The sequence below is a fragment of the Plutella xylostella genome, chromosome 13 (genome assembly GCF_932276165.1).
Source record: "Plutella xylostella chromosome 13, ilPluXylo3.1, whole genome shotgun sequence".
NCBI classification, from domain to species: domain Eukaryota; kingdom Metazoa; phylum Arthropoda; class Insecta; order Lepidoptera; family Plutellidae; genus Plutella; species Plutella xylostella.
Window position 1 is genome coordinate 4108244 of NC_063993.1, and position 17939 is coordinate 4126182.

General features: G+C 36.2%; 1 protein-coding gene across 1 annotated transcript in view; it reads right to left on the minus strand.

Annotated features, from left to right (window-relative positions):
* The window catches only part of LOC105386976 (serine/threonine-protein phosphatase rdgC), a 66897-nt gene extending 51046 nt beyond the window's left edge, over positions 1 to 15851 (minus strand). Inside the window, exon 1 of the mRNA XM_038111773.2 lies at positions 15676 to 15851. The gene's annotated coding sequence lies outside the window, so the exon portion shown is untranslated. The remainder of the gene's footprint in view (positions 1 to 15675) is intronic.
* Between the last annotated feature and the right edge of the window lie 2088 nt (positions 15852 to 17939).

A 17939-nucleotide genomic window follows, 5' to 3' on the forward strand; every position in this document is an offset into this window, starting at 1 on the left:
CGCCGTATTCCTGCCAACTTAGCGGTTGTAAAACGATAGTTAGAAAGATAGATAAAAGAAAAAAAAGAAAAAAACACGCACTCACGCCTTGTACTACTGTACTCCCTTGCGGGTAGGCAGAGGTACATTGCTGCACCCACTTTTCGCCAGAGTGTTATGTTAGTCCCAATGTAATAGGGGGCGGGCCTATTGCCATTTTACGGGCACATCCAAGACCCGAGAACAAATATCTGTGTTTAAACAAATATCTCCCCAGCCGGGAATCGAACCCGGGACCATCGGCTCAGTAGTCAGGGTCACTAACCACTACGCCATTCGGTCGTCATATAAATCAGTCAGATAAAAGAAAGTTTTTTTTTTTAATGTACTTATGTGAAATGAAAAATATGCAACACCAGAAAAGGGTTCAGAGGGCTAGTGCGTATGTTAGCAGTGAAACCTAGCTCAAAATAGAGAATATGCATATTATGCATTTCCATTTATTTTTTTATTCGACATTTTACACAACGTTTGTAATTTTATTTCAAGTAGGTATTTTTATTTGGGTATTTTTTTTAATTCAAAGTTATAACAAAGTGTATAATATGCAAACAATTAACGTGAATTTAAAGAAACCGATAGATTTAAGAAACCCAAAAATCCGTACACCGATGTCACGATGTTACTTTAGAATCGCTGAGTGGTCCGGAATACTGCGCCTGCATTGTGGCACCGTGGATCTTTGTGTGCATCGCCGGAGTTGGGCTGCCAGTCTCCGCTGTAAGGACTGCGTGTTCAATTGTGTCATCGACATTTCGATACTGTGTGGCCGTTGGATGGACACTAGAAATGACAATAGCTATATCTAAACTTAGGTTTGATAGTAATCTTGAACTATTTTTTAAATCATTTATGAATAAAACCGGTAGGTATTTCCTATCTATAACACTAGAAAACTCACCGTTGGATGGATTTTAGGAAATTTATATCTCATAATTAACTCTACTCTTATAAATTCGATTGTTTTAGGGTTAATTCTCGAACTTGCATTTCCCAGAATCTATCCGAGAGTACATTGTCTAGGGTCAGACCGAAACGAAATATTTGCTTTTTATAGTAGGGGTACGATCAGCTGCATAAGTAGCTGTAACTGTCAATGTTTTAATAGGCAGCTTGTGAGTTTGACAAGATACAAAATTGTATGTACAGCAGATCTACTCATGCAGCTGACTGTACATAAAAATTTAATGTACAGCTGCTTTATTCCTACCGTTCCGTTTATTAGTTAGACCTGAGTGTATGTAACTATGTATATGATACGAATGATCTATTCCAATCCTAATAGCTTTTTCTTATCCATCATGAAGCTCAACGAAAATACGAGCACCAAATTACAAAATCCACCCGAACTCTGCCAGGGAAAATAGTTCACACTACGAGTCATCCCGTGATAGATAGGACATGGCTTTCCCATCACAGATATCATCTATTTTAATTATACGGTTTATGTCATGCACACCGCCACTGCCATTACTACACCTAGGTACTTAAATTGGCGCCGTATAGACCTATTCAAAGAATATTATAATTAGGAATTATGATTAGTCTGCGAGATTTTTATTAGGTATAGTTACTTGAAACCGCAACCAAACGAGTCCTGTATATTTTATTATAAGTTTGGACTACACATGCGTTCGAAGCTAAGACAAGTACCTAAGCCACGTTGGAAGGTGTGGTGTGGTAGGAATAGACAGCTTTTTATTTATGAGGATATTATTTTGATCGAGACTTTTATTAGCTGCATTAAACTAAGTACCTACGTGTAATCCTAACTAATATTATAAATGCGAAAGTAACTGAGTCTGTGTGTCTTTCTGTCTGTCTGTCTGTTACTCTTTCACGCCAAAACAACTGAACGGATTTGAATGAAATTTGGTATACATATGGTCTAGACCCTGAGAAAGAACATAGGCTACTTTTTATCCCGGAATTCCCACGGGAAAACTTTTTAAGGCGAAGCGGAGCTCGCGGGAACAGCTAGTTGGTGAAATAAAGTCAAAAAACTAACATGCACGTACACTATTATTAGCATTGTCATAGCTTCCGACATTGTAGACGGCGGAGTGTACATTTGTACATTAGTTACATGACTAGTGCATGCACCGTGACAGGAGCGACGTTGCGGTAAACAAGTTCTATTTGTGACTGAACGTTGTCCCAAAATAAATACAATTATTATCCCGAAGACCACGTTAGCGGATTAGTATAATGTGTCAATGTAAAAACGTAGCTGTGTACAGTCTGGAGCAAGAAAACCTGACCCTTCTCAGAGTGACAAGTCTATAGCTTTAATGTACGCAATTGCACTACATCGTTTTTTATTAACAAATATCAGATCAAAAAGACTACTAAGTAAATTGAAGTGTTAATTGATGAATGTAAAATTATATGGATTACCTTTCGCTTTGCAACACTTACCAATATTAGCCCGTACAATACCTACGCAAACAAAGGGAAAAGTCTACAAAACAAAAAAAAACAACAAAGTTTTTCTTTTGTGGCAGCCACCACCGTCACCTGCTCGCTATATCTCAGCGACAGAGGAACTTCGACTATTACTTTTTTTCTTTTGTTTACTTTAAAAAAATATCGACCTATCGACGAAGCTTAATAACTGACATAGAATAACGATTATGGCACCGGCAAAATTAAATTCCAGGTAATTTAAGTAAACCTCTGTATGGTGCTAAGGTAATTAATCATTTAATGCTTAAAACCGAGAAAGGCTGTTCCAGACCCAAAAGGATTAAAGTTAAAGAAAGTTACAACAGAGCTTAAGGGTTACGACTTAAGGGCGAGGCTGCAGGGTAATTCTGAAGCTTTGAATCTGGTTGAAGATAGCGCGTGCTACTACCTAGATACAATGGGTGTCCACTCAGAGCTAAATCTTTTGTTAAATTATACCTAACTGCGTATTCAGATTTGATGTAGCATTGTTCTACGCAACAAGCACGTTTCGCAGCTTAATTACCTCCCGTAAAAATGCAGTGGAAATATTTTATAACTACTGCTTGCCTTTGAGCTTATCACAGCTTTTAAGTTTTTCTGTGGAAAAATCTTAATTAACGCAAGACAGCGTAATTTACTTCAAGGCGCGTTTTAAACTATCTTGCAAAATCAGATGCAATACAGGAACTGCCATAAGCACCTAGCGTGTGAGCGAAGCGTATGTCTTTTTGTTTTCCACGGGATTGTTTTTTTTTGTTTGTTGGTATCGTCCGCCATTCATTTGATTTTTGTTGACGTGTGTTGGAATCCAGGCCGCCCGCTGCCGCCGTGCTCGAATATAGCGCAAAGAAATGCGCTTGTGGGAAACCGCAACCGGAAACTGTACAGTGTGCGCGCACACCACGCCACGCAGAGGTGGCGCCACTGCCTGTGTCCTGGGGGATCTCGGATATACCTTGGTGGTCGATCTATACCTGTGGTCTACATCAGCGCCCCGTGTGCGGCGCGAATGATCAGCTTCGTTGTGGGTGTCATCTTTAATTACACCTTGGGGAATTTAAAATAGTTATTTCGAGATAATTTATTAAAGCACGCTCAAATGATGGCATTTTTTATAAAGACTTGTTATGAGGAGTGTTTTTGCCCAAAAAGCCCCGCGCGCCGTGAAAAGACGAAAAGTATATTTATGTAAATATTAATAATTATAAATTATATATCAAGAATTTTGATACAATACGCGAAAGAAACTATGGAAAATGGCTGCGAGCCAAACCACGTAGCTCTATATTATTTCACTTCTTGCAAAAAACTAATGAATGAAAGTGAACCAAGTTTAATGACTTTTTTTTATTTGATATAAAATATAAAATAAAATAAGTACTTAAGTAATTTATAGAAATAAAAAAAAAAACACGCACTCACGCCTTGTACTAATGTACTCCCTTGCGGGGTAGGCAGAGGTGCATTGCTGCACCCACTTTTCGCCAGAGTGTTATGTTAGTCCCAATGAAATAGGGGGCGGGCCTATTGCCATTTTACGGGCACATCCAAGACCCGAGAACAAATATCTGTGTTTAAACAAATATCTGCCCCAGCCGGGAATCGAACCCGGGACCATCGGCTCAGTAGTCAGGGTCACTAACCACTACGCCATTCGGTCGTCACGTTTTTTAGAAATAAAAAAGCTCCAAAATACAAGTACCTACCTACTTCGTTTATTTATTGTATGTATGTTGCTATTGGTACCTATGTATTAGCTACTGTACTTATGCTATGGTATTAGACGGTACGGTATTTTATTTCATAGAAAATATTAACAAGAGACAATTTCATTTTCATAGCTCTGTAAAACTTTTATAACCATTCCTTTGCTTTAATACTTAATTTTGCAAAGCAAATAAGACTTGTTTTTATATACAATCGTTTCATTTTATAACAGTGTTATCAAATTTTACAAAGGTACATTTTATACAATGTTATAACATCGAAAATGCGAGATACAAAATTAAATTATAATGTAATCATTTTAGTACGTCATTTTATACAGGGTGTTGCAAAAAGCAATATAAAATATCTAAGCCCGAAAATGAAGTCAAAATTCGCGAAAATTCCTTGACTAAGATCTCAATGCACGTAGAATATGTGCATTATGAAAATTACACAACAACAGATGGAACCTATACAGACTAAGTATTAGTATATACATTACACGACTTCGCATGTTCTATGTAATAAGTACAGAATTATTATTTTTTTACTTATTATTTTATAAATTTTGGAGCCACAAACAGTGAACAAACTTTATCAAAGTTCCTTTTTCGTTCCTCAGCCTCCTCAGTAGAGTTTGAGGTCACACCAGAATTTTGTGAATTTGTTCAAAACAAAATGCATTAAGTATTTCGGTTATCTTGAAACCCATAAAGCACGGCAGTTATTTTTAACTACGCAATAAGCATTTTATATTTTGATCACAATAAGTCTCTCCTTTTTGCCGTATCAAAGGAAATTATCGCAAAAAAACAATGAAAAGTTGTGAAATGGTTTCATTGTTTTAATATTGATAAAACAGTTTGTTTACTAAAATAATGACAAGCGTAGCCTACCTACATTAATAAACCACCTACCCTTAAATATAAAAAAGTGAAATAACAAAAAACAACATTAAAAACAAACTTACACTTTTCTTTTCTTCTCACAATCCCTTTCATAAATAACTAATCGATAAAAATAACCACCTAGTGTGTCTACACCAATTATGTCACTGTGTATTTAGAATGTAAGCTTTATCTGTAAGTACCCTAAGATAGTTTTTATTAATGAGAAATGTCGTGTGAGTGCCAGTGTGCGGTAAAACCTAAACTGGTTTTTGTCACACTGTTAGTATTTAAGTCTTTATTGTAAAAATATGTTTGATTAATAAATAATAATAAATAATAAAAAGCCAAGAAGAGAATGTGTAAAGGCTGATACGATATTAGTCAGATCTCTCCGGTCATTAGGAAAGGTGCGCAGCAGGCTGGCTGCGTATTTTGAACCATAATTATACAGGGTGTTGCAAAAAGGGTAAACAAAGCCGATAGGATTGACTCAGGGGGTCATTCTGAACTACTTTTGCTCTACGAGTTTTGAAAATTCATGATAATAAAAAAATATTTTCCATAGAAACTTTGTTGGTCACGTGACTTTTTACTATGGAGAACGAATATTTTTATAATTGATTATTTTTATTGTGAAAATAAGCCAAGCATCAAATACGATAAAACTACAAAAATAGGCTCGGCTTTCTGTAAGTGATTATGATTAATTATTAGTCCATTAACGATGGATGTTGGTGATGTATTTTTAATTTAGACCTTCGATTATGAGAGCAACAATCAGGAATGGAAAAGGGGGGGTAACCTTCCCTGACACAACACAACTCACCCAACATATATCTTTTATTATCGATCAACTAATAATACCTTACATAGGTATATCACACTCCTATTATGAGGTATGTACATAACACGAAGCTATTATTTTGTAGGTGCAGTAAAAATGGTATAATTAAAACAAAGTAATTGTTCCAAAGGTATATACATGTCCTTGTTGATACATAAAGACTTTGTGGTAATTGCTAACATACAATTTTACATTAAAAACCCTATACTTCATAAAATAAAACAAAAACAAAGAACCATAATATTATATGTTCCCTGCTCAAAAGATAATACGAGTATGCGGGTTTCATCCCTTGGCTTAAAATGTACCTACTAATTCATTACTCTTTGGTAACATCACAAAATGTTTTAATCGCGACGTGATTTTTTATGCTACTACGTCATGTTATACCTAAGCGTAATAACTTGCTTCGTTTATCGCAGGAAACATATGAAGCCTATATTATTATACATGCTCATCAGGAACATAATTAATTTTGAGGTAGGTAGGTACTTACTTAGAGGATTAAACAATTTTTCCGATATTTTACAGGATTTTAACCCTCGACGGGAAAAGAGGTAAGTATGTTTTAAGTTTAACGATCTGTCTATCTGTCTGTGGCAGCAACAGCTCCCACTCCCAATACTCCAACTCTGCACTATTCGGATTCGAAAACTACCTGGGGTAACATAAAGAAAGTTAACAGCTGAAGTTACTTATGATAGAGGCTGCTCTTCGGTACGATACCTATAAATTCATTTCAGTGTTCAGGTACTCACAACCTTCGTGTCTGAGTACAGTCGCACCGCCACCCAGAAACATGGAGTGGCTCATTCATCTTCGCGAGACGAACATTTATTTGTATGTTGCGCGGATATTTATTCAGGGTTTTCCTCCCTAAATCTCTTTAGGCGCGAAATGTTCGACGGCGGAAACGAAAAACATTATTGCAAACAATCTCAGTAATTGATCTCGGGACACGAGCATGGAAAGATACTTTGCTTTGACAGATATTATTTACCACATTTTATAAATACAAATGCAAATCTTCTTTTTTTACAAAGAATCGAAAAGCTGCTGCAGCGGGTAAGCTAATTGACATTTTGCAGCGATGAAAGCGCTGCCGCTGCATCCTTTGAATATGCAAAAGTCTGAAAACTCGGGATGTTTGCAGCGTGTTTGCAGCGCTCGCTGATTAGCGCTGACGCGATGCGGCGGCGGCGCGGGCACGGTGACGTCCGACGAGGAATCACGTTTGCGTCGCCGGACCTAATGTAATCGCGGGGCAATTATTACCGTTTGTTCGGGAACAACACGTGATTGGATTAATGAATTCGAAACTCGATGTGCAATTAGGGCTTACTGCAAACCCTGGATGCCTGATCAGTGACCGCCTGAAATACGAAATGTATGTTTATTTAGTAAAGTATGTTTGTATAGCTACCCCATATTAGGGATAGTGTAATTTACACTTATAAAGTACCTATGTCCCAACTTTTCATTTGCAACAATTTTTTTTTTTTTAATAACTGAACAAACAGCCAAACAAACAATGATTAAATACATTTGACACAAATAATAAGGCCTACAGTTCAGATAGATTAACTAATTATTTATAAACTATGCGTTAACAGAACAGCTTATTAATGGACAACATTTCATTTTCTTTACCCTATATTTTTATTAGCTATTCGGAAAGTTTATAGAAAATTAGTGGACCCGTATTTTTTTATTTTGTATATACATTAATTTTTGCATGTTATTTTAAACTTTAAAGTTAATTATTTTAAAACCGGAGGTGACGTCACATATTAGGCTCAATTTTTATTTTTGTCTATTGCCTGAGTCTCGAAAAAAAACATAAATGACACTGACAAGTGACATTTAAACTTTGTTTACATGCCAACCAACAAATGGGTCATTTTCAAATGACATTGATATTTCTGATGATGGAAAGTAGGTACTTATCATGTAAAAAAATAAGCAGAAGCATTTTTTCAGCTGTGTAGGCGGTGGCATACTCTGGGACATATTATATAGAGGTCATCTCTTAATAAAAAATAAAAAAAATAGTCAGAAAGTGTCAGAACAGAATTAATGAAAATGACCCAAATAAACAACAACGTCACGATAAAACGTCAACGTCAATCAAAAATGAAAGTGACAGTTACTTTGTTTTTAAATCTATGGGCTTTGATCATCAAAATGCATCGCACCTGATGCATGACGTCATCAGCACTTTTTTACTATTTTATGATTTTCTCGAAAATGATACATCCAAAAAATACAAAACCATTTTTTTTGTGGCCTTTAGAGCTAAATCTCGAAATGGTTTTCGATTTATAGCAGCTTTAGTTTTTTGAAATGTTGTCCATTATAAACGTAAGTAATTTTGGGTACACTACATAATTCCGAATTACTTTTTTACGAATATGAAAATAACGATTTTTAAAATTTCGAATTTCATAGTTCCGAATAATTCACAATCCCGAATTTTAAGTTTCCGAATAACGAAAATCACGAATAGTTTATAAACGAAATTTCAAACAACACATTTATTAAAATGACGAAAGTCAATTTTCCGAATATTATTATTTCGATGTTTCAAAATTACGATTTTTTATTATATCAAATTGTTAAAATTACGAATCCCGAAGTTTTAATATTCCGAAAATACAAATTTCCGAATGTTTCCTAGTTAACAAGAAATGGTTATATGAATAATGCAGCATGCAGCATAATGCGTATAAAAACAATATTTTTTAAGCTATATTATGTTAAACGCTCCGCTCCGCTTCGCTGCGCTCCGCTTTGTTTTTTGATATCTATGTGCACCTAACACGCTCCTCCTCGCTTTGCTCGTCGTCGCACCTATCTTTAGGTTTAGGTCCTAAGGTTTTTAAGTTTAAACACCATAAAAATCCTAGCAATTGTTTTGCTCTAAATTTGAAACGCTCCGCTCCGCTTCGCTGCGCTCCGCTTTGTTTTTCGATATCTATGTGCACCTAACACGCTCCTCCTCGCTTTGCTCGTCGTCGCACCTATCTTTAGGTTTAGGTCCTAAGGTTTTTAAGTTTAAACACCATAAAAATCCTAGCAATTGTTTTGCTCTATATTTGAAACGCTCCGCTCCGCTTCGCTGCGCTCCGCTTTGTTTTTCGATATCTATGTGCACCTAACACGCTCCTCCTCGCTTTGCTCGTCGTCGCACCTATCTTTTGGTTTTGGTTCTAAAGTTTTAAAGACGTTTATGTTTTTTTGTCAAAATCACGAATTATCATATTTCCGATCGGGATTTGACTTTTTCGTGATTATAATAAATCGGTATTTTATTTTTCGTATATTAAAGTAATCGTATTTTTTTACATTCGTATATTTAACAATCGTAATAACAATATTCGTGATTATAATATTCGAAATTATAATTTTCGTGATTATTATAATTCGGTATTTAAAAAAATCGGTATTGCAATATTTCGTAAATTACATATTCGGGGTTATCAAATTCGGAAAAAAGTTTTTCGAAATATTTGGGTGTTCCCAAGTAATTTTACTTAAGTATAAGTAATAAGAGAGAACACACATATAGAAAGGCAATTGAAGTGCTTATCTTTACATTTAAATTTAAGAATAATTATTTAAGTTTAATTGCTATGTATATTGTATGCAACAATATTGAATAGCTAAATTTGCGCAGTGGGAGACCGGAGTATTTATTCGCTGTCCTCAAATTGCGTAAAGCTCAAGTGTCATTAAAGCACACATTAATTTTCCGAGAACCGGCCCAACAAGACATCTTTACGGTCGTTGTAACTGTTTCATGGCAGAGCGGACAAGACAGGCATACCGCATAATCTGGGACCTATTCGTACAGTGTAAATACTCTAGGTATGTAGGTACTTATAATGTAAGAGAAAATTCTCCTCAGGTCTCTCCATAAGGCGATGGCAGCAATCACAGAATACCTTTGGAATCTGTGACACGGTAGGCGCTTCTAACGAGCTAATTGGCGTTTGAATAGCTAGACATTAGTGAGTCGTGACGAAACTCGTTTAATCACTGCGACACCAGAGGCTCGTCGGACTAATAAGGATTGCGGCATGGTTTCGTATGTAAAAAAATGTTTCGGTTATTTTTATTCCTAAGATGAACTAACTACCTCACTTGATAATTAATTAGTTAAGTATATTATTAATATGAAATAAATGGACCCTGAAATACAAATGAAACCATAAAATGTTACAGCGAGGCGAATAATGTAGATTGCTGCTCTTCATTCTTCTCTTCATGTTGTTGATGTTGTCACTTACAGCAGGGCTAGAGAGCTAACAAATAAAATATGAAAAATTGATGTAATGTATAATCATCTAATGATGAAGTAAACACCGTGCCCGAAAAAATTAACAACACCCTCTCCCATACCAAATTCCACATTATTTAACTTTGTATGGGGGAATTGGGGCATGAAAACAGTGTGTGTTTCTTCTGAAAAGATGTAAAATTTTCGAATTGAAAAATTCAAATTTTCTTTACTTTTATTTCTTTATGTTTAAGGTTGCCTGTAAGAGATCGCTCTTAGCGATAAGGCCGCTTATTGTTCATTGTTCCTAGTTTATAAGTTCTCTTTGTATGTTTTAATTTGTGGTGACCAATAAAGATATATTCTATTCTATTCTAATTGAGCTTTAATTTTGCGCGTGATTATTTACACCCTGTATATCATATCACTATATTGAATTCATGAAAGTAATTTTACATAGAGTGAAATGTATTCATATATTCAGAATCAATACGAGACGATATTCGATAATATTTTATTGCGGACGGACGGTCGTGGATTGCTGTCTCTCTCCAGTCCGGCTCTAGTACGTAATGTTTTTTTCTAATAAGAGTTACTAGTTATTTCTGACTCTCAAGATACAGGGTTACCTAGTTTGGGAGTCAGGGTTTTCATGTTTTATGTTTACTCTGCTTGTTTTCAATAAAGATTTATTTATTACTAGCTGTTCCCGCGCGCTTCGCTTCGCCTTATAAAGTTTTCCCGTGGGAATTCCGGGATAAAAAGTAGCCTATGTTCTTTCCCAGGGTCTAGACCGTATGTATACCAAATTTCATTCAAATCCGTTCAGTAGTTTTGGCGTGAAAGAGTAACAGACAGACAGACAGACAGACAGACAGACACAGTTACTTTCGCATTTATAATATTAGTTAGGATTATTTGATTTCCTCTGACAATCAACAAACTTAAATCAGAGATCAGAAGTTACCTACTTGGGAATCAAAAAAATATCTAAGTAATCTTAGAATTTAATGATCATTTAAATTACTCGGTGGCTTGACAGACAGGTAAGTAGGTAAAAAGAGATGGGAAATGGCATTTTGTCGTGTCTTGACTCTCTTGATATAAGAATGAGGAGGGCCAACCGAAACAATTTTAATTAGAGGATCCTTAAACAGTTCAAGTATGGGAGGAATTGACTTTGACGGTTTTATCTCGTATTTTGAGAAGGAAAAGTTGTCTATTTGGGGTTTTATTGAATCTACTAATAAAGGGTAAGTACCTAAATTAACCGTTCGCTAAACCATAGGAACACTGCTTATCTGAACCTTTAATCCAGTCACGAAATTAATCATATTTTAGCAAAAACCTATTTTGAGCGGATATTTGCTCCTGCCTAGATAAATAGAGGCAGTCAGTAAACGAATGTGCCCGTCGAATGCCCAGTGAACTGGAACACACGCCGCGCGCTCGCTCTGACACGTTTTCTGTTACGCTCTAGGGTTTCTTCAGTCTATCTTTACTATGGGGCTTATATATTCCTCAGAAGGGCTAGCACAGGGCACATTTAAGACGTGACAAATGTTTTCCATCGCGCTCACTCACATCGCGCAGCCTCAAGAGCTAGTGCGACGGAGAACTTTTGTCACGTCTTCATTGCGCCCCGTGCTAGCCCATCTGAGGAATATAATAAAGATAGACTGAAGAAACCCTAGAGCGTAACAGAAAATTAAAATTATCGGCTGGCCTAAGCTTTTAACGGAAGTAAGTACTTAGTTATTTCTAAAGCAAGTAAGTATGTAGGTGTGTATTGTTATGTGAAATTTTACGACATGTAGTGATTATAACAGCGCTTTAAATTGTATTTATTTAAATACTAAAGATACCACAAAGTTTATATCTAGATATTACCCATAATACAGAAATATTACCTAATGTTCATCAAGAGCTGTTTAAACTATTCAACATTAACATTATTGATATTCAAATTATATTATGTTATGTCACTGTTATAGCTATACCTATGTCAATATAAATTAGATATGCTTCAATACACTTCTTGTTCTTGATGCTATTCAAGTGTGCTGGTGACAAAGGTTGACACTTTTGCCGCGTGAAGACTGGTTCAGCTCATTATAGCCACCCGGCACCCATACGCCCCGCCTCGTCACACGGCGTCCACTCGTTGTCGACAGGTGGTCCACGGGTGGACGCCGCGGTATCACCAATAAACGTCGTGCGGTCAACGAGTGGACCTCGCCGTCGTCTGATCCACGATTTTTCGAATAGTCTTAACATTTGGCACTTGCGGATTATCAAAAATGATTCTAGATATGCCATAAGGCTAGAAACTATTTCATGAAAAGACACGCAGATAAAGCTGATGGTATTAGAATGCGTAAGAGTTGAATGCGCCCTTGGTTTTTTCGGGAAAATACGATTTATTGTATCTTTTTACTACGGATAGGTACACCGAAGAAGAAAGGTTGCTGTACTGATAACAACTTATGCCCGCGGATATCCAATCTCCCCTTACTGATCAAACTGTGGTACGTCACTGGCCGAGTTTTAACGTGCACTAACTATCTTTCTCCAGAACTCGCTAAGAGAAAATCCCTAACTACCTACATAACTTCGCTTCCGCGCTTACGCTTCCATTTAATCTATTCAGCATTCCATTATTACTTTACGTGATCCTCTTTAATTATTCAATTTATGCTGGAGTTGCTGGACTATTCTCTGTAAAACAATTTTAAGTGCTAATTAAAAAGACAAAGGAAGTTCCTTCAGATCTTGAAATTGTAGTGCAATTAGGTATTTGATAGCAGTTGGCAATTTAAGCGTTATTTATATTGAATACTGAGAACAATCGAGCGAGTAACTGCTCAATCACAGTGGACACTGGGAGCATTTTCTGAATGATTTGGCAACCCGCCCCCAACTATATTTAAATAGTAATCTCACTGAGTCAACGCTCTCTCCGCTCTTACACTCGAACACTCGAAATAAACTGTGTCGTAAAGACGACATTCGACCGAGTTCAGCCACTTTCACGAAAAACATCAACTGAAATACAGGCTGAAGTGAAGCGATTCAACGATTCTAAAACTCTCGCCGCGCTTCGCTTTCAGGCTACTTGCAAAAGTAAAATATTCAAACCCTAAGTACCTATACCTACTTAGAAACTGTAAAGTTAAAAATATTGTAATACGTTTACGTATACGTTTCTCTGATGAAGAAAATTGTGTTTAACCACACACGCGGTGCATTTTAGTGAGACCATGTAGAGTGTCTGAAAATTTTGGTCATTTTGGTCATTATGTATTCAAAAAAACAGATGTTCTCCTCTGTATCCTACATGTTTTTTGAAATGGGTGATGTGGACAAATCTTGATAAAACCTAATAGGATCATAAATTATTTTGTAAACACATTATACAATTTACGTCGATAACAGCTTATATTCGCTCGGTACCGACTTAGCCACGGTGAGGCTCGTCCAATACGTAGGTTTTCTTTTATGTAATACTAATTAGCGTATTTACTTAAGTCGGTAACTTAGTTACATTGTTACATATAAATAATAAAATAAGGTACTCGATACGCGGTGGTAGCTCAGTCGGGTAAGCGCCCGCTTCTCACGCCAGAGATGCGGGTTCTAATCCCGGCGCTGACATGTACCAATGAGTTCTTTAACTTAAGTACAAAAAAAACATCGTGAGGAAACCTGCATATCTAGATTTAGCACATACATCTAGATATGTGAACCCACCAACCCGCAGTGGACCAGCGTGGTGGGTAATGGTCCAAGCAATGGATAGCCAGGTGCAGGTACCTACACCCCCACAGAGAATAGAATAGGTACCTACTCTATATTTTCTCAGGGTTATCAACTTTTCAGTTAAGTATATTATATCACACTAAAATTATGAAGGTGAAAGTTTGTGAGTGTGTATGTTTCTTACGCTTTTACTAATAGTAATGAACAAGATGTTTTAAGGTAGATGACGTCGTTTTAGTGTAGTAGATTGATAATGAAGTTGTATATGTACTTATTAAGTAAGTATTCTGTCGAAATAACTTGTACCGGTAGAGCGGCAGCAGGAAGGCTACTCCTGCTTCACATTATGGTACAATAAGTTACTATAACCCCCAGTAAGGCTACTCTTGTTTGTCGAAATACGGAGTCCGGACAGCTCCAGCTGTTGCGTTAATCACTCCATTGCGTGAACAAGAGTAATTCTTTTTAGTCTTTTGTTATGATAGAGTAGCCCTCCTGCCGCGCCGGGACTTTGTCTGAAACTACGTTACAGACCTACCAAGTTTCCGCCCACCTTCCTTCCTTCCTACCAAACTTATGGCAAGATCGGTTTACAGCGACGGAAACATTGTAGCGCTCAATTTCCGTAGGGAAATTCGACAAAATTAACCAAATTGCGAAGTTTTTGAGAAAAATTACAGGATGTAAAAAATCCTGTAGTAAGCCGAAAGGGGGTGATTCAGGGAAAACATTGTTGGTCACGTGACTTTTTAGTACCTGTGAGAGTAGATATTTTTTTCAGGCACTCGTGGTCAAAAGTTGTTTAGAATCATCCTCTATGTCATCTTCTTTCGGCTTACTTTACTACTTTTGAAACACTATGCATGCCAACGAATACCCCGGTATCTGACTGGGGACAGTTGGGGTAGGTAAGTTGTCGAGTAGAGGCCAGGAGCATCCAAATATAGCGACAGACAACCGACGAGCAGCTAGAGTGACTGGACAGACTTATGTGACCTATATTATATCTTGCAGTGGACGATTGTTAGTTAATATAAGAGGTGACTAAGATTTTATAAAAAGGCGCTTTACACTGATCTCCGCAAAATTCGTCCATAAAATATGATAAAAATATAAGTTCAATGGTAACTTTTCAAGATACCTACTTTCTATCTAAATATCAATGTATACCGTCTACAGCTTAGGTTCGAAATGCCCCTAATGATTTAAGTACACGGAATGCATATTTTTCTAAAAGGTAGGTAACATCATATCATAAGAATTGTCAAGTTCAAAAGAAGTGTGGCTGAAAACTGAATTTTCACACATTCTTATCAGAAAAACAAACCTTACAGTGTGAACATTAATCCCTGCCTATAGTCTTAAAGTGGCTGAAGAACAATGTTTTCATTGTAGTTGTCGTTATGTGCTGAAGAAAAACATTATATTTAAACCATTTATGACATGCTATTATTATAGCAGATCATAAATATTAAGAACTTAGTAATCTTTGAGTTGAGTGAGGCTCTCATTCGTGCGGCCGTGGGTTCCAATACTGCCATGTACCATTGAATTCTTAAGAAAAAAGGGTTAAGGGAAACATCGTGAGGGAACCTGCTCGTTTGCTTAATACCTACTTACTAATTTAAAAAAAGGAACCGAAAAAAAAACCATCTTAAAACTTATTACAATTCTTAAAACTAAATGTAGAAATTGTCTTTAATATTTACCGGTAACTCCAGATGCAAGCAGATCCAACAAAAAATACAACGAAACCACTAACTATTTAGAGTCACATTGGGATGCCAGTTCGAAGATGTCTGAATTCAAAAGTTGTTTTCACGTAAGTTCGAATCGTCGAAACCGGGCGATTCTACACAACCGGCCGCCGTGGAACCGCGAGTTCGACTGAAGTGGGAACTGAAAAGACGAACGACTCTTCATGACTGTACCCACTGCTGAAATTCCAGGCGCGCGGTAAAAATGTGCAATGTAACCAACTGACAACATTAGTTACATGACCTACGTTTACCTGAAAATATGTGTAGACTCTTGAAAACTTAAAATTTCATAGAGTGAGTATACTTCTTAGTTAATGTACTTATAGTTACGGAGTGATTATTGTAATTACATTGTACTTACTTATTGATTTGAACGGTAGAATATTGTAGAGGAAAAAACCTAATTTACTGTAACCTTTTACAATACCTCGATATAATTGAAAATCTATGATATTTTAAATTATTCGTGCATCGTTAGTGTTATAGGTGCACAATTTTCGAGCAAAAAGTAAGTACCGCAAGTAGCGTAGCCCACAGGAACAAGCTAAAAAGTACCTAGGTACTTAAAAACTAGACAAGGGCCTCTAAACTATCTTTTTCACTTCCGACGGAAAAAGAGGGAACTATAAGTTTAGTTTTGAAGTAGAATATAATGTTTAACGTGTCTGCATGTGTTAGCGTAGCTTTCAAACGGCTGATCCGTTTTCCGTTTTGTGTTTCCGTGTAGATAATGTTACGAGCTGTGTTGTATGAGCCATGTTTCATGAAAATCGGTTCAGTAGGTACTTAACTAGTTCAAAAGTTATGTCAGGGGTTTATAACGTTTGGTTTGGTTAGGTTGTTAGTCGGTAGTGGTACAACGGGTGGACGCCGCTGCCGCCGTCGTCGTCGCACGGCAATCGAATACACATTCGGAAGAAAGGCAAGAATGAAGGGTTCGCGTTAATCGCGCGTTTTCAGCAGCCATTGTTTCAGCTTTGTTGAGTTGTACACTCGGAGTCCACGTCATGTCCACGTGTGGACAGCCAGCGGCAGCATGTGCAGCGAGTAATGAGCAAATAATCAATTCGATTTCCCAGAAACCGTTCAGAAATATTTCCTATTTACAGTCTAACAACTGTGCAATGATTAAAAATTAAGAGTGCGATTTTCTAAAGACTTTACATTCACATACCTATAAGTATTTTAAAAATAAAATACCAACTGAGTATGGCTTTTTAAGGGATTAGCGCTGAAATAAATATATCCTACCTAATAGCAATAGGTAGATCGATTAAATGACAATGAGAGTTTTGGGACCTATGTCCAATAAAGATGAGTCATACATAGTCATACATACATACACTCTTTTCAAGTGATCAAAAAAATATTATTACGACAAATCCGTATGAGTTGTCCATTTTGAAATACATAATTACCTATATTCGTCGGATATCAAGTATTTTTCTACGGCATTTCACTCTGCTCATGTAAACACGTATTATTAAAATGGGAGAAATTACTTTCAACTGGTTTGATTTATAGTAATAGTAATATATTTATTGCAACTATGTAAGTTTTACATTGGTCTTAATATTATGTAATGTACACATGGTCTTTAACATAGTGCCCTGTAGGGCATAGCAAGTTGAATTCTTATATCTAGGTAATAATATTCTAAGTAATACAAAGTAACAAATTTTTAGGTATTTGCTTACATAATAAAGATATAAAATCTATATAAAATTTTAACATTCGTAATATTATAATCTTTAACATGAAGTAGGTAATAATAGAATCAATAAACAATTTTTCATAATAATGATATAGGTATTTATAGTTAGTTATTTAAATTTTCAAGTAGGTATTTATTTACTGAGTAATAGCATTTCTGTGTTAGTAGAGTTTTTAATTTGGAAGTGAATTTACTATTGTTTAATTCAGATTTAATGAAGGTTGGAAGTTTATTATAGATTTTTATGCATTTAAAATATGGGCTATTGTTAAAAATTTGCATATTAGATTGTGGCACAGTTGTTCCTAGTGTTAATTTTATGGACTTCGTTTACCTGTTTAAATAACTGCATATTGTTCTTTACAAACTTGGCTATTTCGAAGATATATAATGAGGGTAGTGAAAGTATTTTATGTTTGATGAAAAATGGTTTACAGCTTGTTGTGTTTTGAAGATTTGCTATGATCCGGAGACATCTTTTTGTAGAACAAATAGGTGG